Source organism: Pseudophryne corroboree, chromosome 1 (assembly GCF_028390025.1).
Source record: "Pseudophryne corroboree isolate aPseCor3 chromosome 1, aPseCor3.hap2, whole genome shotgun sequence".
Lineage (NCBI taxonomy): Eukaryota > Metazoa > Chordata > Amphibia > Anura > Myobatrachidae > Pseudophryne > Pseudophryne corroboree.
Genome location: NC_086444.1, coordinates 899,712,874 through 899,739,757, shown reverse-complemented (window position 1 = coordinate 899,739,757; position 26,884 = coordinate 899,712,874). Strand labels below are relative to the sequence as shown.

The 26,884-nt window shown below is 43.7% G+C and overlaps 1 long non-coding RNA gene across 1 annotated transcript in view; it reads right to left on the bottom strand.

The window, feature by feature from the left end:
* Window positions 1-18,686: 18,686 nt before the first annotated feature.
* LOC134916801 (uncharacterized) overlaps window positions 18,687-26,884 on the bottom strand; it is a 49,544-nt gene continuing 41,346 nt past the window's right edge. The window contains exon 2 of the long non-coding RNA XR_010177407.1: window positions 18,687-19,159. This is a non-coding gene — a long non-coding RNA (uncharacterized LOC134916801). The remainder of the gene's footprint in view (window positions 19,160-26,884) is intronic.

Sequence of the window (26,884 nt, the reverse complement as noted above, 5' to 3'; positions counted from 1 at the left end):
GTCCACCTGCGAGTGAGCCCACTGTGCGCTGAAATTCTTGAGGCGACCCCCCACCGCCCCTGAGTCCGCTTGTAAGGTCCCAGCGTCATGCTGAGGCCTTTGCAGAAGCCGGGGAGGGCTTCTGCTCCTGGGAGGGAGCTGCTTGCTGCAGTCTCTTACCCTTTCCTTTGCCTCGGGGCAGATATGAATGTCCTTTTGCCCGCTTGTTCTTATAGGAACGAAAGGACTGCGGCTGAAAAGACTGCGTCTTTTTCTGCTGGGAGGTGACCTGAGGTAAAAAGGTGGATTTCCCGGCTGTTGCCGTGGCCACCAAATCCGATAAACCGACCCCAAATATTTCCTCCCCTTTATACGGCAATACTTCCATATGCCGTTTGGAATCCGCATCACCTGACCACTGTCGCGTCCATAAACTTCTTCTGGCAGATATGGACATCGCACTTACTCTTGATGCCAGAGTGCAAATATCCCTCTGTGCATCACGCATATAAAGAAATGCATCCTTTAAATGCTCTATAGTCAATAAAATATTGTCCCTATCCAGGGTATCAATATTTTCAGTCAGTGATTCCGACCAAGCCACCCCAGCACTGCACATCCAGGCTGAGGCGATTGCTGGTCGCAGTATAACACCAGTATGTGTGTATATACTTTTTAGTGTATTCTCCAGCCTCCTATCAGCTGGGTCCTTGAGGGCGGCCGTTTCTGGAGACGGTAACGCCACTTGTTTTGATAAGCGTGTGAGCGCCTTATCTACCCTAGGGGGTGTTTCCCAGCGCGCCCTAACCTCTGGCGGGAAAGGGTATAACGCCAATAACTTCTTTGAAATTAGCAGTTTTCTATCGGGGGTAACCCACGCTTCATCACACACTTCATTCAATTCCTCTGATTCAGGAAAAACTACAGGTAGTTTTTTCACACCCCACATAATACCCCTTTTTGTGGTACTTGCAGTATCAGAGATATGCAAAGCCTCCTTCATTGCCGTGATCATATAACGTGTGGCCCTACTGGAAAATACGTTTGTTTCTTCACCGTCGACACTAGATTCGGTGTCCGTGTCGGTGTCTGTGTCGACCGACTGAGGTAAAGGGCGTTTTACAGCCCCTGACGGTGTTTGAGACGCCTGGACAGGTACTAACTGGTTTGCCGGCCGTCTCATGTCGTCAACCGACTTTTGCAGCGTGCTGACACTATCACGTAATTCCATAAACAAAGCCATCCATTCCGGTGTCGACTCCCTAGGGGGTGACATCACCATTACAGGCAATTGCTCCGCCTCCACGCCAACATTGTCCTCATACATGTTGACACACACGTACCGACACACAGCAGACACACAGGGAATGCTCTGATAGAAGACAGGACCCCACTAGCCCTTTGGGGAGACAGAGGGAGAGTTTGCCAGCACACACCCAAGCGCTATAAATATATAGGGACAATCTTAAATAAGTGTGTTCCCCTTATAGCAGCTTAAATATTATTAATATCGCCAAATAAGTGCCCCCCCTCTCTGTTTTTACCCTGTTTCTGTAGTGCAGTGCAGGGGAGAGCCTGGGAGCCTTCCTAGCAGCGGAGCTGTGTAGGAAAATGGCGCTGTGTGCTGAGGAGAATAGGCCCCGCCCCCTTTTCGGCGGGCTTCTTCTCCCGTTTTTCTGACACCCTGGCAGGGGTTAAATACATTCATATAGCCCCAGGGGCTATATGTGATGTATTTTTAGCCAGAATAGGTACTTTCATTGCTGCCCAGGGCGCCCCCCCCAGCGCCCTGCACCCTCAGTGACCGTTGGTGTGAAGTGTGCCGAGAGCAATGGCGCACAGCTGCAGTGCTGTGCGCTACCTCATGAAGACTGAGAAGTCTTCAGCCGCCGGTTTCAGGACCTCTTCTCTCTTCGGCATCTGCAAGGGGGTCGGCGGCGCGGCTCCGGTGACCCATCCAGGCTGTACCTGTGATCGTCCCTCTGGAGCTAGTGTCCAGTAGCCTAAGAAGCCAATCCATCCTGCACGCAGGTGAGTTCACTTCTTCTCCCCTAAGTCCCTCGTTGCAGTGAGCCTGTTGCCAGCAGGACTCACTGAAAATAAAAAACCTAACAAACTTTTTCTAAGCAGCTCTTTAGGAGAGCCACCTAGATTGCACCCTGCTCGGACGGGCACAAAAACCTAACTGAGGCTTGGAGGAGGGTCATAGGGGGAGGAGCCAGTACACACCACCTAGTGGTCAAACTTTTAATTTTGTGCCCTGTCTCCTGCGGAGCCGCTATTCCCCATGGTCCTGACGGAGTCCCCAGCATCCACTTAGGACGTCAGAGAAATACTGATGCTGAAATCCCGACACCCATCAGAACAGCGCCGGAATCCAGAACAGGTCAGGATACCGCCACCAGCAGCTGGAATCACAAAGGTAAGTAAAGCTGGGAGGGTAAGGGTCTGGCAGCGAGCGGGATTAGGTTTAGGTGCCAACCAGGGGCGTAAGATTAGCCTGAGGGTGGGGTGTTAAAGTTAGGCTGCGGGGATGGGAGGTTAGGAATAGGTAGTGTGGTATGGAAGGTAGATAGTAACTAGGTCGACCACTATTGGTCGACAGTAACTAGGTCGACAGGGTCTCTGTGTTGACAGGGTCTTTAGGTCGACATGGTCTAGGTCGACAGGTCAAAAGGTCAACATGAGTTTTTTATGGGGGGTTTGTGTCGTTTTCTTCGTAGCGTGATCGGGAACCCCAATTAATGCACCATGTCCCCTCACATGGCTTGCGATTCGGGCAAGGTGCCGAGCGAAGTATACCGTTCCAATCATAGTCCACGTGGATCGTTAAGTAAGAAAAGGTTCAAAGATTATTATTTTTTAAAAACTCATGTCGACCTTTTGACCTGTCAACCTAGAACATGTCAACCTAGAGACCCTGTCGACCTAGAAACCCTGTCGACCTAGTTACTGTCGACCAATAGTGGTCAACCAAGATAGTGTCGATTTAGTTACTGTCGACCTAGAGACCGGATACCAGGGATAGGCACCACTGGGGGGAGGGTTAAGTTTAGGTACTAAAAGGCCCTACACACTGGGCAATATTTGTGAAAGATAAGAACGATCTCGTTCATTAATGAACGAGATACCATTCATATCTTTCAGTGTGGAGGCACCAGCGATGAACGATGCGCGACCCCATGCTCGTTCATCGCTGGTGCCCCATCGCTTGTGCATGCAGGCCAATATGGACGATCTCGTCCATATTTGCCTGCACTGCTATGTAGCTGGGTGACGGGGGAAGTGAAGAAACTTCACTCCCCCCATCACTGCCCCCCTGCCGCCGGGTCGCCCGTCGGCCGTATCCGCCGTCGGGCAGCTCGGCGGCAGATCGCAAGTGTGTAGGACCCTTAAGGGGAGAGAGTCAGGGTAAGGCTGCAGAAAGGGGGGGTTAAGGTTAGGCACTAAGGGGGGAGGTTCGAGTTAGGCTATGGTAAGGGAGGGTTAAAGGTGTAGAGGGGGGGTTTCAATACTTACCTAGCCCCTGTCAGGATTGTGACCATCAAGTTGCCGGCATGGGTATTGTGACCATCGTACCTTGCGTACTGTACCTGCTCAAACAACCACTGCCATGGAACACTGTTTCTATTAAATATAGAACTACTAGTTACCAGCCCTTCAAAATGACGTAACAATATAACAGTAATGTCAGTGCCGGCAGCTTCGAATGGAGCAACACTTGAATTGCTCCGTCGGATGCCATCTAGTGACCACTGCACGCAAAATACTTGAATTCTCCCCATAGAGGTGAGGAACAGCATTAGTCTTTTATTATATAGGATATCTTTATTCTCTCACAATGAAGGTGAATATTCATTATTCAGTAGTTTCACAGGCCCCAAGTTTATAATATTTTTCAATACTTTGGACTCTTATTTCGCTGCATTGTAAATTTGCCTGGGCAGTGTATTTTTCCAAACCAGTTTTCAGGATCTATTATTTTTAGATCTCTAGTTTATGTATAGTATACCTATGTTGGTATAACCTGACTGACAACTCGTCAGGTCAAATTGATGGCTAGTACCTGACTAAATTTCAGAAAGGAGAGTGAGAAATCTGCCAGTCAAATATTGTCTGTCTGATTATGGAGGAGACTAGCTGTTCAGACACTTCCAAAGAGTGTCAATTATTTCCAGCTGACCTAAATAGATGGCTTAAAATAGGTTCAATCATAGGAAACTACTGTTTGATCCCTGAGAGAAAAGTTACAGTATATTTAGTTCATGGGTAATAAGTAATTAAAGCCATAGCAGATTATACAGCTTGGAAGAATTAAGGTAGGGGGGTCTACAACAACAAAAAGATTTACTCTTTTATTATGAGTTTATATTAAAGATATAAAAAATATTGTATTAAAAAAAAAATCAAATTAATTTGTGTAACAGTATTTTTGTATTTTGTAGTGCCTACATAAAAACCTCTCTAGTGTTGTAAGAAATAGCCATTTCATTTCCAGTAATTTGCATTGTGATGACTAAAACTATTTTCACATTGTTGTACATTTGCAGCAGTAGTTCAGTTTCTATTTTTTGTAGTTAATTCATTTGAATTTTATAATTATTTTAAATGTATTTTTAAAATATATAGTCTTCCTTTTGGTAGCATTTTTGAATATATTTGATATATAAAAGCAAGCAAAAAAGGAAACTCATGAAGTTAGCACAACCTTAAGGCCAATACTCACTGGCCGATGTTGGGAGAGATGTGTGCTGAGCATGCGGAGGGAGCGGGGGGGGGGGGGGGGGGGGTGACAATGTCTATAATATTTGTCCTATTAAAAACACGTTAAAGGTTAAAGAACACAGTACGCAATTGGCGCAAAAAGTACCGCAAGGGTACGCCCTTAACTATACCTTAAGGAATGTACTTATACTGTAAACATTTGTGCAGTGATAATGTGTAGATGTAATGCAGTGTAACCTTGTTAGCTTAAAAGCTGTATGAGCGACTATGACGCTCTGAGAACCCCTTAGTAATACAATAATCAACCAAATACCGGTCTAAGGTTCTAACGCCTTTAGTGAGAGAATGAGAACGTTCACTTTGCAAAAGAATACACTTTACAATTTATACACTACCAAGATAACATAGAATATCTAACCAAGTAACTACACATAAAATACAATAAAGACACAAGTACGTTTAAGGGGGAGGGGAGAGAGAGGGGGAGAGAGAATGGCTAACAATAACAATAAGACAATATGGTTGCAGAGAAACTTACACATGTGAGGAACAATTGCTGCGCAGTTAGTCAATGCTGAGAATCTTTGTGGAGAGAATACTTGAGCTTACCCATACTGGCTGTCCCTATATACACAACACCCAGCAACAACACAATGGTACCGCATGGGACAGAAGCTAGACTCCATTTTGGGAAAACTCCCATGATTCCAAAGACTGCAACACATGGTTCAAAGGGGGAGGGGAAAACACCCAGCAGCAGCCATTTCTTACAAACCAACTAATCTTATTCCACATTCCAATCCAACTTCCTAGAACCATCTTATTAAATTTCACATTCCAAACAAACTCAGTATATCAATAACCAGAGCATATGGTATGCTGGCTATGCTATATGAATCATCACAAGAACCACACATATCAGCCTGCCATTGCTACAAGCGCATGACTACAGTAACAAAAGGAAGTATGCTTTGACTTTAAACCTTCAGCAAGATGCATCATGTAAAACTACTATAATCTGTTATAAATCACCAACCATAAATGTATACCAGGAATGCTATGCTACAGATTGTCTACTGTTCCAATTCATTACAGATTTCATAGAGTATTATCACCAACACATAACAATCACACAACTGCACAAGCCTCATTAACCTTAAGCCATTTGTATCTCCACTAACTATTCAATACCAATCATTTCACAACTACTTTAAACTATTCTATGCCAATCAGCCATGTGGATTCAATACTTAGCCTTTCGCTTGGAGGTCAGTCCTGGGGATGAACCAGCCATGCTGCTGGGTGCTAGCTTAGTTCTGAGTGAGTCTCTGTGCCCTGTGATTTCCAGTGGATATAATCATACCTGCATTCCAGCTGTGGGGGTGTGTCAACCACAGGAAGTGTGTGTCTTTCACAACATGTGGGCTAGCTGTATCAGTGACCTTGGTTATGCAAAACGTTGGGTGATGACTAACAAATTCCTGTCTTGTGGGAAGCTATTGTTTGGCGAATACTGTCTCACTGTCCACTTTCAGTTGAGACAATGACATCTCAGCAATCATTCTTCTGGAGACAAATCCAGCCCCATTTCGTAAACACAGGTGTTGGCCCTCCTCATTGAGTCTCAAAGCTCAGTGTAATTAAAGGCTATTGTACTCCGTCTGCGGGACAGAAACTGACTATTCTTAGGTGTAATTTATTCGGAATACAATTAATCTTCAATTACTATTCCTGTCCTTAACTATGCATAAGAACATGTGAAGCCCTTTTAACATGCAAACTATTGTTTGGGGAATCTCTAAGGTCAAAGAGCCATCTTTAATATACCATACTTTGCTGAACTCAGGGGAATATTAACTTATAAAATACATTATTTTGATTAAATATGCAGCGTGCACACACACATGAAGTGCATATATGGCAACGTGCAGCGTGATATTTTTCTGACTTTGACAGTCCACCCTTTGGCAGTCACCAATAACTGCCACTTCCTAAAACATTTCAAAAAGAGAAAAATATATGTCATATGTAAATACATTTCTATGATTGGGTAAGGGAGGAGAGAAGGTAGGAAAAAAGTATGACCTAGTGAAATAGTAAAAGTATGTATGTATGAATCCATGTTTGGGGGGGTCATGTATCATCGTGCCGTACGTGTTTTAAATCAAGCTTCGAGGTATTGCGAAGTATACATTTGAATTCCTTCTTATCCCGTATCAAGGGTCTGTGGATGGGCTGTCAAACTTTACCGAGCTCTTTTCGGCTTTTGGTTGCAACAAAATGGGGGAGCACATTTTAGTTGATGATACATGAATGGGGGGATATGTGAGTGCTGGTATCTGTGCCTGTATTCCCTATCGACTATGTGTGTCATTACCTGAAGGTTGTAGAGATGAAGATAAAGAACAATTATGGAAAATGCAGTCATATTCTATGTGAGGTTAATGTACATTTGTTGATTGAAGTCTTGTCTTGATGTACATGTTGACTGCAGTCTTCTTTGGGCTTTTGTCAAAAGTGCGAGCAAAAGCTTTGTCAATGTCCATAGACTTACAAAAAGTGTTGGGCTAGCGTAATTTTAACGTTACTAGGGATAAGGGGGTCTATGGCATAGTCCATCTGTTGTCTGTGTACAAGGTTGTCAAAACTTCTTCTTTAGTCTATCTGCTGTCTGTCTGTATACACGGTCGTCAAATTCCTCTTCCAAGCGGGTCTTTTTACCTTGGAGAAAAACAAAGGAGAAACAGGTGAAAGAAACGGACCGTGGAATCACATTTTCATCACAACAGTGTCTCTATCGTTGGGTCATAAATCAAATCAATTTTGTTATGCGATACAGTCATTACCTCAGGCAGTACTTTTCCAATATAACATAATCCTTCTGAGTTTGGGGCAAGCCGCTCATACGCCTTTCTCCCGCATATGAAATATGCATCATCGGGGAGAACATATGGGACGGAGTAGGACATAACCATATTACACATTTTCCATATGAAATCTCCTAACCCTAATTCTCCCATCTGTTTAGTACACCTATCAGTTTGTACGATCTGTGCACTGTATCCTGGTGATACTTCTCCAACTCTCATGGTCCTACTTCTTAGGGTATACCTATATCGGAAATATTTTCCACTATCGGCTATGTGGCGTATGAGCTCTGTATCTGTAGGCATTCTATCGGCTCTATGTGAAAAGGTCATGGTTTTGTTATTCCATGACACTTCCCAATTTCCCGGCTTTCGGGGATTGGAAATGTTAAAACATATTAGGGATCTATCCACATGGTATTGGTGGAGCTTCAAACTAGGAGGACTGGAGATTTTAAACCTCCTGTCCACCGGCCTCCCACCACTTAACTCAAGTACCTCCCCTACCGTTAAAGGGAATGGTACTAAGCCTGATTTGCTATGGCCTTGAGGTACTTGAAAGCATACCCAACAATCTGTCTGATTTAACACTTTACCCACTAAGGAGTGATAGTCACTCAATGGATGCCGGTCCATGTGGATATTAAAACTGGACTGACATCTTGATGCACCCATCCTCTACTACACTGTCACAGAGTCTACAGATACAGTTCTTTTTTTTTTTTTTTTCAGCTAACAATCCTTCACAATGTTTACAAATAACATGGCTGCTAGATCGTTTCCGGTACTCGCCTTTGCTTGGTGATTGTGTTGCTATTGGAAATTTACACCTCCGTCTCAGTCATCGGAACCTTTCTGGATCCTTTCTCGACCTCCATCGTACTCTCGCCGGAACAGACTGCTCGGGTCAACATCATGGTCAACAGGAAAATCCGGATCACAGTCTCTTGGGGCAAGTCCATCTTACAGGAGGAGAAAAGGAGAAATTTGTAATGGGGGTACAGGAAAACAGTTTGAGGGGGAGAGAAACTTGTTACGATAATTAGTTCTCTAGTCTTGTTGTCCTTCTTGTTCTGCTGTCATCTCAAAGGTGCTGTCTCTCAGTCTTCTAAACATTCTGGTGATACAATATTTCTTCTAGCTCAGCGCTCTTTCTGTAAGGAGAATAAATCTTGCATTACCATTTGTCCAACTAATGTGTGACATACCATCTGTAACGTTATGAGAACATGAGAAAGAAGAGAGAGAGAGAAAAAAAACAACGAGAGAGAGAGAACCGTTCATATATATATGCATCACATATATCAACAATAAACAACAACAGAAAAAAACATTGTCAGATCTTCCGTTCACCATTAGGCTGTCACATCTACATGTCCAATGGTATCCTTGTATAGTCTCTCCCACCAGCATTTCCATACCTACACTCTGTATCTGGCCAGGATACATCGATGCTGGCAGGTCATACTGGGGTTTGGTAGACTTCTGCAAGGACCAAATAGCTATGTGATATTTGGGTCCTGCCGATGTACTTCAGAGATGGGGAAAAGAAAATTTACAGATGAATTACAACGTCTACCCGGCCATCCTTGTGCCTGCAAGGAACTGACCTCCCATTTCATTAACTGTAACCTCAGGCTTACTATCAGTCCTAATGATCACCTTTCCTGATTGCATGTTACAGGTGCGGCCCAAACTCCTTCCTATGTGATCTCTGATTACAATTTGGTGTGTCATAACTCTGCTCATATCTTTGTCTAGGGGGTTTATATGAATTTGGTCTACTTCTTGATCTACAATCTTTTGCAAAATGACCTTCCTTCTGGCAATTATAACACCTTTTCACCTTTGACTTACCCACAGGGATCTGGGGCTTCTTTGTTTCCCTGTGCTTGATGATGTTTTACTCATGCCCAACAGCGGAGTTCCTTAATGCAGTTACTGGGTTATTTCTCCAGTTAGGTAGAGAGGCTTGTATACTCGTTCTTAATACTTCCTTTAAACCATTTATTAACACCTAAACTGCTACTTTCCTGTAGTGTACATTTGTTTTAATATATTGTGTTCACCCTGACAGGATTTTGTTCCATTATGCTATTTTGTGTTAACTCTTTGGTGTAAGATGCATTTGTCTGTGAGTAACATACAATACCGTACTTACCTGTTGACACGACCTCACCTGACCCTCCGTTAGGGGGTTCTGCTATTGCCTTTACCAACTTGGCCGTGTCCCTCTGGGTGTCTCGTATGATGACTGCTGGGTAAAGTGTTGACATCGTGTTGGTTTCACCTTCTCGCTGGTAATCCTGAGGGGAGTTTAACATGGGGTGCGACTTGCACAGGTTAACATTTGTAATTTTTTTACACTTTCATTTTTATAAACATTATTACATTTGTTACTTTCATTCTTAATATAGTTACTAAGTGCATTTTTATCGTACACCATCGCCATTCTCTGCAACCATAATCCTCTCCATTGCCATGTCTCTCTTCCCAAGATGAGAGTTTGATATGTAAGTTAAATTTCTTTGTATTTCACTTTCCTGTTGCCACAATTTTAAATAGTCATAATGTTTGATCCGTCTCTTTGCTGATTTAATGAGACCTATCCTTCTCCTTAGATTTTGTAACACATCTGGGCTAAAGCTACCTACCCGGGGAAACTTCTCCCCGTCATGCACAGTCATTCTTTCCCATTCATCACATAAAACCTGTGTGTGTGAACCGTATTTTTCACACATTACATACCTTGCCGACCCGATTGGTCGGTTTACTGAATCAACCCGAACCGAGGTTGATCGCCCCCTACCTGAACAACTGGCCCCCATAACTTGCAGGTGTTGCTTTCACTACCTCTGACCTTCAATCAGGGTCTTCAGCGAACCCTTACAAAAACCAAGATGTTCAAGATAGGCCGACGGTGGCGGTTTACCGAGTACCCCACTCACTCGCCCACGCCGACCAATATGCCCACACACTGCCTTAGCGCTGGCGTACTCGACCCAGGGCCCCTGCGACCTGAACCGCTATTTACTGGAACATGCGAGGGTGATCCGAAGAGCACTTACTCTTTCCAGTAACTATTGGTTGCTGGATAGTTCCTGAGTGACCAGAGAACCTCCCTTAAAATAAAAAAAATTTACACAAATCACGTTAGAATGTACAAATAGCGTTTATGACCCCTTTCGTACGCAAATGGCACTGGGTCAGATTACTAACTAATGCACACAATTACGTGCGGTACAATCGTTCGGCACATAAGCAACTAATCTTATGTGCGGAGCGACCAGTGGAATCGAAAATTGCGGCTGCGAATTCCTTCAGCCAGAGCTTTAATGGCCTATATGGGTTCTGCACCAACCCCCTGGGTTGTGCTCTTTTCTCTATAGCGGACTTCTTAGTCTGCTGTACCTGGACCTCCTGGTCTGTTCCGGACCTCCTGGTCTGCTATACTCTAATGCTCAAATTTATGTTTAACAAGGGATGCCTCCCCAGCCACCATGCACGTCACTTACATGTATGTACCTCACGAGAACTCGACTTCTTGTGGTTCAACCCAAAAATTGTAAAAACATATATATACAAACACTCACTCACCACATGTACACTTTACTTTTGTTTCTATTTCTGCGCAGAAATTTTTTTCCTTTAGACCAGATGAGTCGTAAATTTAGAGAAGGATCTATTAGTTTAAATTTCGGACACTAAAATTGACTTGCGCTATTTATCGCGTTGCCACCTTTTCGCCTGTTAAAATAATACTATAGTGTGATTTGAGTTACGTGGGCGTACCCAGACGCTCCGTTGCGTAATATACGCTGCGTGCGTCGGCCTTTACGTTGCGTACACTAGTCTAACCCTTTAGTTAGAAACACGTGTATGCCAGCCAGATATGTCCACAGAAATACAATTAACACGTTTATCAATGTAGATGGTCTTCAATCATCTACCGAGCACCACCTAGGTCTTTCCTTGTATCTTAGGCAAAGCTGTGTGCGTGCTTTACAAATTACCCCTTAATGTATTACTTTTACTCTTTAACTTCTAATAGCAACAAATCTTTCTTAGCACGTTATCAATGCAAATGGCAAACAGGAAGGTGAGATGTGAAAACTACACAAATGAACATGCAATTCTAAATTTAATCTAATAACATACATTGATGTAAGCACACGCATATAGATATTACATATAAGTACCAATCACTATTACTTATGATTGACTATGATATAGACTAAATAAATGCATTAAAAAAAAACTCATTAAATGATGATTTCTTTTTGACAATGGATGGCTGATTATTTCCTGAGTCAACTGAAAATCAGCCGCTTAGGGAAAAAAAAATTTTACCTTCCCAAAATGGCCGCTGCTCCTCCCCCTTCCACCTCCATGAGGGCCACACAAAATGGTGGACAGACCATGCTGCTTCTTGTCACAAAGAAAGTCATCATTCAAACTCCTAAAGTTATCACGCTATGCAGAGCGATTAAAAATAATTTTAAACCTATTTAAACAGACAAACCATCCAATCTGCGTGTGTAGTTGGCACCAAATAGAAATAAAAACCAGATTTACAAAGACAATAACGTACTGTTCTTACCTTCCAGTTCCCGAATTCCCTCAGCACTCCTTACTAAGTGAAGCAGGCGCTTATCTGGTCAGCACTGCGAGGGATAGCACCTTCCCGCCTTTTGCTGATCGATAATGTCTGCTAAAGTTACCTAGTGCAGATATGTGAAGACCGGAGGACGAGCTCCCAATTGACAATGTCTATAATATTTGTCCTATTAAAAACACGTTAAAGGTTAAAGAACACAGTACGCAATTGGCGCAAAAAGTACCGCAAGGGTACGCCCTTAACTATACCTTAAGGAATGTACTTATACTGTAAACATTTGTGCAGTGATAATGTGTAGATGTAATGCAGTGTAACCTTGTTAGCTTAAAAGCTGTATGAGCGACTATGACGCTCTGAGAACCCCTTAGTAATACAATAATCAACCAAATACCGGTCTAAGGTTCTAACGCCTTTAGTGAGAGAATGAGAACGTTCACTTTGCAAAAGAATACACTTTACAATTTATACACTACCAAGATAACATAGAATATCTAACCAAGTAACTACACATAAAATACAATAAAGACACAAGTACGTTTAAGGGGGAGGGGAGAGAGAGGGGGAGAGAGAATGGCTAACAATAACAATAAGACAATATGGTTGCAGAGAAACTTACACATGTGAGGAACAATTGCTGCGCAGTTAGTCAATGCTGAGAATCTTTGTGGAGAGAATACTTGAGCTTACCCATACTGGCTGTCCCTATATACACAACACCCAGCAACAACACAATGGTACCGCATGGGACAGAAGCTAGACTCCATTTTGGGAAAACTCCCATGATTCCAAAGACTGCAACACATGGTTCAAAGGGGGAGGGGAAAACACCCAGCAGCAGCCATTTCTTACAAACCAACTAATCTTATTCCACATTCCAATCCAACTTCCTAGAACCATCTTATTCAATTTCACATTCCAAACAAACTCAGTATTTCAATAACCAGAGCATATGGTATGCTGGCTATGCTATATGAATCATCACAAGAACCACACATATCAGCCTGCCATTGCTACAAGCACATGACTACAGTAACAAAAGGAAGTATGCTTTGACTTTAAACCTTCAGCAAGATGCATCATGTAAAACTACTATAATCTGTTATAAATCACCAACCATAAATGTATACCAGGAATGCTATGCTACAGATTGTCTACTGTTCCAATTCACTACAGATTTCATAGAGTATTATCACCAACACATAACAATCACACAACTGCACAAGCCTCATTAACCTTAAGCCATTTGTATCTCCACTAACTATTCAATACCAATCATTTCACAACTACTTTAAACTATTCTATGCCAATCAGCCATGTGGATTCAATACTTAGCCTTTCGCTTGGAGGTCAGTCCTGGGGATGAACCAGCCATGCTGCTGGGTGCTAGCTTAGTTCTGAGTGAGTCTCTGTGCCCTGTGATTTCCAGTGGATATAATCATACCTGCATTCCAGCTGTGGGGGTGTGTCAACCACAGGAAGTGTGTGTCTTTCACAACATGTGGGCTAGCTGTATCAGTGACCTTGGTTATGCAAAACGTTGGGTGATGACTAACAAATTCCTGTCTTGTGGGAAGCTATTGTTTGGCGAATACTGTCTCACTGTCCACTTTCAGTTGAGACAATGACATCTCAGCAATCATTCTTCTGGAGACAAATCCAGCCCCATTTCGTAAACACAGGTGTTGGCCCTCCTCATTGAGTCTCAAAGCTCAGTGTAATTAAAGGCTATTGTACTCCGTCTGCGGGACAGAAACTGACTATTCTTAGGTGTAATTTATTCGGAATACAATTAATCTTCAATTACTATTCCTGTCCTTAACTATGCATAAGAACATGTGAAGCCCTTTTAACATGCAAACTATTGTTTGGGGAATCTCTAAGGTCAAAGAGCCATCTTTAATATACCATACTTTGCTGAACTCAGGGGAATATTAACTTATAAAATACATTATTTTGATTAAATATGCAGCGTGCACACACACATGAAGTGCATATATGGCAACGTGCAGCGTGATATTTTTCTGACTTTGACAGGGGGGGGAGGGGGTCGCTCATTTCACCCAGTGGGTGAAGTGAGCGACCCGCTAGATTGGCCTGCATACAGGCCAACCTAGCACCAGCGATAGCGATGCATGGGGCTGCGCATCGCTATCGCTGTGAGGCATTCACACGGAGAGATCACTGCTTAAAATCTAAGCAATCTAGTCAGATTGCTTAGATTAAAAGCAGCGATCGCTCCGTGAGTACCCCCCTTTAGAAATGTTACAGTATGATTTTTGTTTACCTAGCTACAGTATTTGTATGGAAAAGGGCAGACTTAATGGGCAGAAAGGATCTTTTGTGCCATCAAATTCTACGTTCAAGAAAAAGCTATTGCTATCACATAAGTGTCAAACATAAAGCATGCTTCCTGGGGGTGCGGATTATTAGAGCTACACTAAAAAGGTCTACAGTCAATAGGTCTACCACTAATGGTAGACATGCATTAGGTCAACAGGGTGAAAAGGTTGATAGGGTCAAAAGGTCGACATAGAATAGGTAGACAGTAGGAAAGGTCGACAGGGTCAAAAGGTTGACATGTAAATGGTCGACACAAAAAAGGTAGACACCATTTTTTTTGGAGTGTTTTGTTACTTTTTTGCCACAAAAAAAGCCCCATTAGTGTACTTCGTCCCCTTGCATGGCAAGCAAATTTCAGTAAAGGTACCTTGCTGTGCTCGGCACAGGTTACTATTCCCAATCATAGTCAACGTGGATGGTTAAGTATGAAAGTTTTTAAAAATTGGAAAAAAAAAACTTGTGTCTACCATATGTGCGTCAACCATTTTCATGTTGACCTTTTGAACTGTCTACCCATTACATGTCGACCTTTTGACCCTGTCGACCTTATGAATGACTACCATCAGTGCTAGACCTATTGACTGTACCCTTCCTGGTCTGAAGCTTACCTGCACACTGGCTTTTAAGGTAAGACATCCACCAAGGGTATGTGGTCAGCATACTGTTCGTCGGGATCCCGGCTGTCACAATACCGACGCCGGGATCCCAACTGGGTTACCATACCACCGTAAGTATACCAGTGAGGTAGGTGATTTCCCCACTATAGGTGTCCATGACACCCACAGAGAGAGAGAATAGAACCTGTGGTGAGCATGTCAGCTACAAAACACCTAGGAAAGCAGCTGACACAAGTTGGATTTAATGAGCAAACACTGAGGTGCATGAGAAGATGTGATCACAAAAAGATTAATTAAAAGCCAGGAAAGCTTTAGACCATGAAGCATATTTTATGTTTAACCTTGATGTGATAGCAATAGCAATGTTTATAATTCTGAGTGATAGACTAGGACTGACCAGATGGGGAAGGCTTTGGCGCAGTTGGTCAGCTTAACAAATGTTGCAACAATTGAAACATTCCCTGTTTATGAGGTATAGAAAAACAATTTGGGGTGTTTTTAATACATATGGTGAGTACTGTTAGACAGTGGAAAGCTCTGTGGTCTTTCTCCATTCCCAGCACTAAAGGCAGCTTCCCTGCTCTAGTGTTTTCCATCCTCGTGTCAGCTCAGTACAGAAGGAGGTGCTTAGTGCACAGTCTGAGAGAGTACTTCCTGGGAGAGACAACTGCACTGACGTGCAGCTTCTGCTCTCCTCAGTGTGTGACCTTGTCTACCATGCAGTCACACCATGTGTGTATACAGCTGATTCCTGATTCCTGTGTGTAGTAAGATGCTGTGTTACCGCTGTACTGCTTCACATGTATACTGTGAGTTCCTGCTGCTGCAGAACATCTTCTATAAACTACAGGCTGTTATCTCTGTTGTATGAATAAACCAATCATCCTGGTTAAGTGCCGTTGTGTGGACTAACATCCCTATCCAACACCGCAACACTCTACCAACAGGTTATGGGCCCAGGACCCAAATTGGAAAGGCATTCTAAAACATGGTACATAAGAAATAGAAGTGCAGCTGATTAAAGAAGGAGTACTTTTATTAAATATAGAGAAGAATGTAAAGTACAGGGAACAGCATGAACTTTGCAAAGCTAAAAGGCTCAGAAAATTACACCACGTGGAAATTCACCATGGAGATACACCTTAAGCGAGAAAAGTTGTGGAACTTGAGCCAGGAGCAAACCCAGACCCAGTTGCAATGTATAGAGCCATCAGGACGATAGACTTGGCCATGGAACAACACGTCTACTCCATTATCAGCAAGAAAGTGACAGCCAAAGACATGTGGACAGCTCTGTAAATGGCATAAGAAGACAAAGGTCTGATGAGAAGAATAAACTTGAGGCATTTGCTGTATGGGACAAAGTTAATTGCCTGTAAGGACATAAATGATTAAATTGATAAAATACTGTCAATAGCTCAGCAGTTGGCATCTGTGGGGACTCAGGTGGACGATGAGGAAGTGGCGATGGCGATGTTACAAAATCTGATGCTGGAATTCGATTTACTGGTAGTAGCTTTGGAGTCTAATGATACCAAGCTGAAAACAGAAATTGTAAGAGCCAAGCTGCTGCAGTTCCAAGAACATATTCCTGTCGAGACACATGCTGAGGGTTCTGACTTATTCACAAAAGGTCCAGAAAGCTCAAGTTCAAGTGCTTTATATGCCACAAGGTGGGGAACAAGGCTTCAGATTGCAGACTGAGATATTGCAGTGGTACGCAGAAGAAGCGTGACAAACTAAATGACTCAGCATTGAATGTAGCAGATAGTCAAAAGAAGGATTGCTGGTACATGGACTTGGGGGCCACAAGGTATTTCAGTTGTAATAAGGAATGGTTTAATTTACTGACAGCATGTGAACCTATTACAGTAAAAGGGAATGGAGACAAAGGGCCTAATTCAGACCTGATCATAGCAGCAAATTTTTTAGCCGATATGCAAAACCATGGGGGTCATTCCGAGTTGTTCGCTCGGTAAATTTCTTCACATCGCAGCGCATGCGCAATGTTCGCACTGCGACTGCGCCAAGTAAATTTGCTATGCAGTTAGGAATTTTACTCACGGTTTTTTCCTCGTTCTGGTGATCGTAATGTGATTGACAGGAAGTGGGTGTTTCTGGGCGGAAACAGGCCGTTTTATGGGAGTGTGTGAAAAAACGCTACCGTTTCTGGGAAAAACGCGGGAGTGGCTGGAGAAACGGAGGAGTGTCTGGGCGAACGCTGGGTGTGTTTGTGACGTCAAACCAGGAACGACAAGCACTGAACTGATCGCACTGGCAGAGTAAGTCTCGAGTTACTCAGAAACTGCACAGAGATGTCTTATCGCAATATTGCGAATCTTTCGTTCGCACTTTTAAGAAGCTAAGATTCACTCCCAGCAGGCGGCGGCTTAGCGTGTGCAAAGCTGCTAAAAGCAGCTTGTGAGCGAACAACTCGGAATGAGGACCCATGTGCACTGCAGGGGGGGGGGGGCAGATATAACGTGCAGAGAGAGTTAGATTTTGGTGGGTTATATTGCTTCTGTGCAGGATAAATACTGGCTGCTTTATTTTTACACTGCAATTTACATTAGATTTCAGTTTTAACACACCCCACCCAGATCTAACTCTCTCTGCACGTTATAACTGCCCACCCTGCAGTGCACATGGGGGGTAATTCTGAGTTGGTCGCAGCAGGAACTTTGTTAGCAGTTGGGCAAAACCATGTGCACTGCAGGGGAGGCAGATATAACATGTGCAGAGAGAGTTAGATTTGGGTGGGTTATTTTGTTTCTGTGCAGGGTAAATACTGGCTGCTTTATTTTTACACTGTAATTTAGATTTCAGTTTGAACACACCCCACCCAAATCTAACTCTCTCTTCACATGTTAAATCTGCCTCCCCTGCAGTGCACATGGTTTTTCCCAACTGCTAACAAAGTTCCTGCTGCGATCAACTCAGAATTACCCCCATGGTTTTTACTATCTGCTAACAAATTTGCTGCTACGATCAGGTCTGAATTAGGCTCACAGTCCTTACTGCTTCAAAATTTGGGACAATCACAGTGTGTCTAAGAATTAAAGGTGAAACAGTTATTACGAACATCCAAGACGTCTTGTTCGTGCCAGAGTTGGGAAGCAATCTCATTGCTATAAACATTCTGGAGAAAAAGGGTTACAGAGTCCAGTTTGCAAAGGGCAAATGTCTGGTGCAAAATGAGAAGGGACTGTAATTGCTTCAGCAACCTGGTGCAACCAACTGTATGTCCTAGACACCGAGCAATGTTCTGCAATGGCGGCCTCTGATTCAAACCAGTCAATGGAGCTGTGGCACAGGCGCCTAGGTAATCTGGGATATGACAACATCCAGAAACTACACAATGGAATGGCAACTGGAATCACTGTGAGTAATACTGAGAGACCTGTGTGTGAGAGTTGTATAAAAGGAAAGCAGACTCGCACCCCATTTCCTAAGTCTACTAGTAAAGCGGAAATACCACTAGCCCTAGTGCATTCTGACGTATGTGGTCCGATGGAGATGGAATCAATGACTGACTACAGGTATTTTATAACATTTATTGATGATGCTACAAGGATGACACGTGTATTTCATGAAAGCTAAAAGTGAATTTGTCAATAAAATTGTGGAATACAAGAATCTGGTGGAGACCCACACGGGTCTGAAATTAAAAGTCTTGAGATCCGACAATGGCGGAGAGTATGACAACAGAGTTTTAGCACAGTTCCTGAAGAAATATGGCATACAGCATCAACTAACAATTGCTTCCATTCCAGAACAAAACGGTGTGAATGAGTATGCAAATTGTACAATTGTTGAGAGAGAACGGACTATGTTGAGTGACGCAGGCCTGGAGAAAAGCTTTTGGGCGGAAGCAGTGTCTACTGCAGTATATCTTAAAAACCATGTGCCCACAGTAGCCGTAAAAGGTAAAACTCCACTGGAGGCATGATCAAGGAAAAAAACAGCTGTCAATCATCTCCGTGTCTTCGGCTGTAAAGCTTATGCACATATACCTAGGGAGAAAAGATGGAAATTAGTTCCACAGGCAGTGGAATGTATTATGCTAGGATACTGTGAAGAAAGCAAAGGATACCAGCTTTGGGACATTACAAACAAACGTCTTCTAAAGTTTAGAGATGTGGTGTTCCATGAGACAGCACCAATCACTGGAACAGTGGAACAAGAATCACAGCAATAATGGGGTTAATTCCGAGTTGATCGCTCACTAGCAGTTTTTAGCAGCCGTGCAAATGCAATTGTCGCCGCCCACGGGGGGAGTGTATTTTCAGTTTGCAGAAGTGCGAACGCCTGTTCAGCAGAGCGCCTGCAAACACATTTTGTGCAAAACAAGACCAGCCTTGTAGTTACTTATCCTGTACGTTGATTCTAACGACGGAGGGACGGCATTGACGTCGCACACCCACCCAGCGAAAGCCCAGCCACGCCTGCGTTTTCCCCGACATGCTTGCGTTTTTCTAAGCACTCCCTGAAAATGGTCAGTTGACACCCAGAAACGCCCTCTCTCTGTCAATCACCTTGCGGCCGTGCAAAACCACAATGGACTTTGTACCCGTACGACGCGCATGCGCATTGCGGTGCCTACGCATGCGCAATTAGCCATTTTTTACACTGATCGCTGTGCAGCAAACAATGGCAGTTAGCGTTTAACTCGGAATGAGCCCCAATATGTATCGCTGGATATACAGGCAGCAGAAAGCATGTCTGAACCTGAAAGAGTTAATGCGGATACCCAATCAGGAAACAGAAGTTCAATGAGGAGCAATAAAGGTGTTCCATCCAAAAGATACAGTGAGGAATATGCAAATTTAGCTTACTGTGAACCCCAAAATATACAGGAAGTAAAATCAAATAGCGACTGAAAAGAATGGAAGTCAGCAATAGATACAGAGCTGTCAGATCTGGATGATAACAGCCCTTATTTGTAGTGAATCAAAAGGCTGTTACCTAAGTGGTCTTCAATTATTCGATACCTAATATCAATCCAATGAGGACGCTGCTTTATTATCCTTACAGTCATTTATGTATTCATTTGACTGAATATGCAATGTAACCTCAACTTGATATGGCGTAGTATACCAACTTGTCTTTCTTTTATATATATATATATATATATATATACATACAGTGGGGATTGAAACTTTGGAAAATTAATATGGATTAAATGAATTGAAATTTCTGCTACCTATGGTGTGCTGTTTTATGTGGAAAATCCCCGAATTACTTTATATATATATATATATATATATACATACAGTGGGGATTGAAAGTTTGGGCACCCCAGGCAAAAATTCATTTTAATGTGCAAAAAGAAGCCAAGGAAAGATGGAAAAATCTCCAAAAGGCATCAAATTACAGATTAGACATTCTTATAACATGTCAAAAAAAGTTTGATTTTATTTCCATCATTTACACTTTCAACGGAACAGAAAACAAAAAATGGTGTCTGCAAAAGTTTGGGCCTGTAATTTGATGCCTTTTGGAGATTTTTCCATCTTTCATTGGCTTCTTTTTGCACATTAAAATGAATTTTTGCCTGGGGTGCCCAAACTTTCAATCTGCAAGGTGATTCAAAAGTCACAGTACACCCTATTGTTTCAAAAACTGTGCAGGAAATGGGAAAACTGAATACTCCAGTAAGGTATGGGTGAAGGGGCTATCTTTTAGGGTATGTACTGAACATGGGTACCATCTTGAATCTAATTCAGTTTTTTCAAATGGAAATGGGGTCATGTAACAAAATCCTCATTTGCTGAAAAGTTTATTGCTGCAAACAGATTTGAGATAGCAGTTATGGTTCAAAAGTTACAACACCTTTTGTTGCATGTAACTGAAGATGGCTTTGACAAAAGAGGAGAGAATTGATGTCATTTTGATGTCTGGAGAACAAAGCTTCCATATCATAGCTGCAGATTTTAACAACCGGCACCCAAAAAGACCTCTAATTTCACATAACACTGTCAGGTGCCTAATTTCCAAATTCCGAGAAACTGGGACTGTGGCTGATAAGTCACGGAGTGGTCGTCCAAAAAGTGCTACTGATGAGACAACCTCAACAATGGTTTTGGCATCCTTCGTGAGCAGCCCACAATGCAGCACAATGCCCACACATTAAATTACTGTCCATTTTGGACATAGGTCTGCAAACTCGGTCCTCATTTCCCCGCACAGTGCATGTTTTGCAGGTAACCCAGCACGTGCACAGGTGTATTAATTACTCACAGACACATTTTAAAAGGTCCGCAGGTGGAGTTAATTATTTCACTTGTTATTCTGTGAGGAGACCTGCAAAACATGCACTGTGTGGGGTAAAGAGGACCGAGTTTGCAGACCTATGTTTTTGGAGAACAGTTCAGCCTGTAATTCCAACAAAAAAGTGTTGTAACTTTTGAACCATAACTGCTATTTCAAATCTGTTTGCAGCAATAAACTTTTCAGCAAATTATGATGTTGCTTGACATGTTACATGACCCCCTTTCCATTTGAAAAAACTGACTTACATTCAAGATGGCACCCATGTTTGGTATATACCCTAAAAAATAGCCCTCCTCACCCATACCTTACTGGAGTATTCAGTTTTCCCATTTCCTGCACAGTTTTTGAAACAAAAGGGTGTACTGCGACTTTTGAATCACCCTGTAGAACAACTGCACACTCCCATAGTTATTTTTTTTAAGTAGGTGCTCCCTTAATTCTGTTCCATCAGGTCCAGAGCTAGTAGAGTTATTTGAAAAAGGGCACTCAACAATGTTATTCAAAGCAAACACATATAATCTTTATTTTCACCCAAACAGGGCTCTCCAAGGGGTCTCAAACCGGTGGCTCAGCATAAAACATCCAAAGATATTGCATAGAAAAACAGCAGCATGGCAATCATTATGCATATATATTCAACTTGATCAATAATAAAATAAGGTAGAATTGTCATTTATCAGTCTGTCGACTTCGGTCAGTAAATAATCGTTAAAGACCTTTGCATCTTGTCATCACCACCTTAATAGTCAGGAGCCATCTGAGAAATGGATCACTCGGACCCACATTAAATAGCAAACACTAATGTTGCTCGCAACCCCCCAGTGTGCGTTCCACGTGTGTTCAGTTGTAAAGCGCTACGGAATTTGCTGCGCTTTATAAGAACTGTTAATAAATAAATAATATATGAAAAGTGGATCCTTAAGAAATCTATGGCCATTTTGGGGGATTCTAGTCATCCTAACTAACCAATCTTTTCAAGATTGCCATCAAATAGACGCTTTAGGGCTGTTTATTCACGCACAAAGAGGCTGCATAACAGCTTCTTTCTGAGCGCAGTACGTATGTTAAATTGTCGAAATGTCTACATTTTAGGTCTTGAAATGTAACTTGCTACACATCTGTGTTATGTAATATGGTTTTGCTTGATTTTTCAGTTGACAGCCCTTGGTGTTTGTTAATGACAATAAAGATATTATTATTATTATTATTACTATTATTATCTACAGATCGCAGTAATGGTGGGGCAGTAAGGAATCAGAAGCTGCTTCAGGTATCTTGGGCCCTGGTCATGTACTGCTTTGAAACTCAGTAAGCCAATCTTGAAGATGATTCGCCATCTTACAGGCAGCCAGAGGAGTGAGTAGAGAATGGGAGATATGTGGCTAGAACGGGGCTGGTTGGTTAACAGCCTGGCAGCTGTATTTTGTACCAGCTGTAAGTGGTGCAATTCTTTTGCTGGGAGACCAAAGTAGAGGGCATTACAGTAGTCTAAAGGCCCATACACACTGGGTGATTTTGAGCTGAAAGCAGCTAACTTTTGGTGTGTTGAGCTGCTTTCAGCTCAAAGCCGCCCAGTGTGTATGCACAAGCGATGAGCGCTGATGAACGGCGGGGTGAGTGGCTTTCCATAGCATCCTGCTATGGAAAGCCACTCACCCCCGCTGACATCGCTGGGCAGGGGGGAAAATCGCTCAGTGTGTATGCACTAGAGAAGAGCGGGTTCGGTTCTCAGAGAACCAAACCCTACCGGACTTTGCCTTTCGAGTTCGGTTCCGAGCCAGGCTCGGGATTTCCTGCCTGACTCAGAAACCCGAACGCAGCAAAACGTCATCATCCCGCTGTCGGATTCTCGTGGGATTTGGATTCCATATAAGGAGCCGCGCATCATGGCCTTTTTTACTCCAGTCTCTGAGAGTGTATTGAGAGGACGTGTCCTCAGTGTTCAGTGTCTGTGTGTTAGGCGCGGCGGTGCGCCCGCTTGCTGACAGAGCAGCGGTCACGGGCGCCGCGCCTCTCTTCTTGTTTCTTTTGCACGGCGCCTAGCAACACCGGGACGCTAGGCGCGTGCAAGCCGCCGGCTCCCTGGCAACGCTAGGACGCCGTGCGTGCAGGGCCGCCGGGTCCTTAGCAACGGGGACGCCACAGGCGGACCGCGTTCCCCGTTGCACTAATCAGCATTCACCTGTTTTCCCCTGCTCGTGCAGCAAAGCAGCTGCACGGCATTTGTTCATTAGCCTTTGTGTTTCTATTGGAGGGTTCCCTGTTATATGCCTCCTCAGTGCCTCACACTAACGCCGGTGACAGCTTCCTGCATGCTGCTCATGTTTGGTGAACGTCTGTTCTTGGTCTGTCGTATCCGGTCCGTCCTGCTCCCTGAGTTCCTGTATCTTGGAGTTCGTTACCCGGTCCTGGGAATCCTTCTGGTCCTCATTTACCTGTGGCAGTCGGTTGGGGTTCTCACCCGGGTTTCGTGAGTGGCGGCCTTGCCGCGCGTTGCGGCCTAGGCCGCTTTAGTATTGTTTTGTTTGTACTGGAGCATTGCGGAGGTTTCCGCTTCCATTGTCCTCCCCGGAGCTCGGCGGTGCCGTGTAGGGGAGTGGACAAGTGGTATCTTTGGTTGTCCTTTTCCTTGGCGGCAAGCCGTGCATACTTTTTGTTTTAGGTTAGCCAGTAGCCCCTGGCCTTGTTGTTTCAGTTAGAGGGCCCCTTGTTATTACCCTGTCTCAGTTCTCTCTTTGTCTCTCCTTAAGACCTGAGGGGGCATCGGAGTTGGCAGACTTAATCCGCCCTTCAAACGCGGCTGCCATGGGCCCAAGAAACCATAGTCTCGCAAGAGTGAATTGACAGCACGGGTAAAACAACGGAGGTAGGGTGCCAGGGGCTATTCCCATTCCGTTTCCCTTTTCCCTGCATTACATCCTGCCGCTCTGGACTACTGTATAAGATCTCTCCAGTCCTGAGCCTCCAGGTAGTAACATTTCCCATTCCGTTTCCCTTTCCCAGCATTACGTCCTGCTGCTCTGGACTACTGTATAAGATCTCTCCAGTCCTGAGCATCCGGGTCGTAACATTATCACCGGCCAATATAAAAAATAATAAAGGGTTTTATTTTTTGTATTGGTGGGCCTAGAAATTCGTCCTCATGAATCCAGCATGGTTAGGTCCAAATCCCAGTCAGCTTTTGGCCAACCAGATTCAGGAGTTAACTCAGATGGTTCAGGATCTTTCTCTTCGGGTGAGATCGCAGGAAGATCTTTTGCGAGCCTCCCCGAGTGTGGTTCCTAAACCGAAGATGCATTTACCTGATCGTTTTTTGGGTAGTCGGAAGGATTTTTTTTAATTTTAAAGAAGCTTGTAAGCTTTATTTTCGTTTAAAGCCTCGTTCTTCCGGTACTGAGTCCCAACGGGTCGGGATTGTCATATCTTTACTCCAAGGTGATCCACAGACCTGGGCTTTTGGGCTAAAATCAGATGATGCTGCCTTGCTATCAGTAGACGCCTTTTTTAAATCCTTAGGCCTTTTGTATGATGACCCTGATAGAGAAGCATCAGCTGAGAGCCATCTGCGTGCTCTAAAACAAGGGAAAGGTCCAGCAGAAGCATATTGTACCGAGTTTCGCGGTTGGTCGAACGACTGTGGCTGGAATAACCCGGCCCTGCGCAGTCAATTTTGCCTCGGTTTGTCTGAAATTATTAAAGACAGTCTCCTTCAGTACCCCGCTCCTGAGACTCTAGACAAACTCATGGAGCTTGCCATTAAAATTGATTGTCGTCTCCGAGAGCGGAGGGCTGAAAGAGGAACAATTTTTAGGCCTAGTCCATGTGTATACACTTTTCCTGAGGACGTCGAGGAGCCCATGCAGATGGGTTTCTCCCGGCTGTCCCCAGAGGAAAGGACCAGAAGGTTAAAATCTGGTCTCTGTTTGTATTGTGGTGGCAAGGGACATATCGCACGTAGTTGCCCGAATAAATTGGAAAACGCTTTGACCAAGTGAATGGTGAGGGGGTTTACTTAGGTCTGCAGTTAATCTCCTCTAAAGATTCTTTATTAGTTCTGGTAAAGATTTCCTTTGGCAGCCTCAGTTCGTTGGTGTCGGCCTTCGTCGACAGTGGAGCTGCAGGAAATTTTATGGATTTAGCTTGGGCTAAGGCTTTTGGCGTTCCACAGATACCCTTAGATAGACGTATCACCATGCACGGCTTGGATGGGGGTCCGCTTTCCAATGGGGTTATTACTCACCGCACACCTCCAGTATTGCTGACAGTGGGGGCCCAACATTCAGAAGAAATAGAATTTTACCTTACACATTGTCCGGCAGTTCCAGTAGTTTTGGGTCACCCCTGGCTTGCCTTTCATAATCCCACCATAGATTGGCGGTCTGGGGAGATTTCCCAATGGGGTCCTTTTTGTTGCAAGGAGTGTATTTCCCATCCAGTTCGGGTTGCGGCTGTTACCCCAGAATCTATTCCTTTGGAATATCAGGATTTTGCAGATGTTTTTTCCAAAGGAAACGCGGACGTTCTGCCTCCCCATCGGTCCTATGATTGTGCTATTGACTTAATTCCAGATGCCACTTTACCTAAGGGGAGATTATATGCCCTGTCTGGGCCAGAAACCACGGCTATGGATAATTACATTCAGGAGAGCCTGAAAAAAGGTTTCATTAGGCCCTCGAAGTCTCCATTGAATGCAGGGTTCTTTTTTGTTGAGAAAAAAGATGGGTCGCTCAGACCATGTATTGACATTCGGGCTCTGAATAAAATTTCTGTTAAGAACACCTATCCCTTGCCATTAATTTCAGTGCTCTTTGATCAGTTACGCTCTGCCGTCATCTTCTCTAAGATCGATCTTAGAGGAGCTTATAACCTCATCCGAATAAGATCTGGGGATGAGTGGAAGACGGCTTTCAGCACTCAGTCAGGTCATTATGAATACCTGGTGATGCCATTTGGGCTGTCTAATGCGCCTGCGGTATTTCAAGACCTTATTAATGATGTGCTTCGTGACTTTCTTGGGAAGTTTGTAGTCGTTTATTTAGACGACATCTTGATCTACTCCGAGTCTTTGGAACAACATGTTTCCCATGTGCGTCTGGTTCTTCAAAAGCTACGGGAGAATCATTTATATGCTAAACTTGAGAAATGTGATTTCCACATCACGGAAGTGTCTTTTTGGGGTATATTATTTCTCCCCAGGGGTTTTATATGGAACCGAAAAAACTCCAGGCCATCCTTAATTGGGCGCAACCCACGAATTTAAAAGCAATTCAGCGCTTTTTAGGGTTTGCAAATTATTATAGGCGTTTCATTCATGCCTTTTCTGATTTGGTCGCTCCAATTGTAGCCTTGACTAAAAAAGGAGCAGACCCTTCCAATTGGTCGCCAGAAGCTGAGTCTGCCTTTCTGGCCTTGAAGCAGGCCTTTGTCTCGGCTCCTATTCTCAGACATCCTAACCCGGAGCTCCC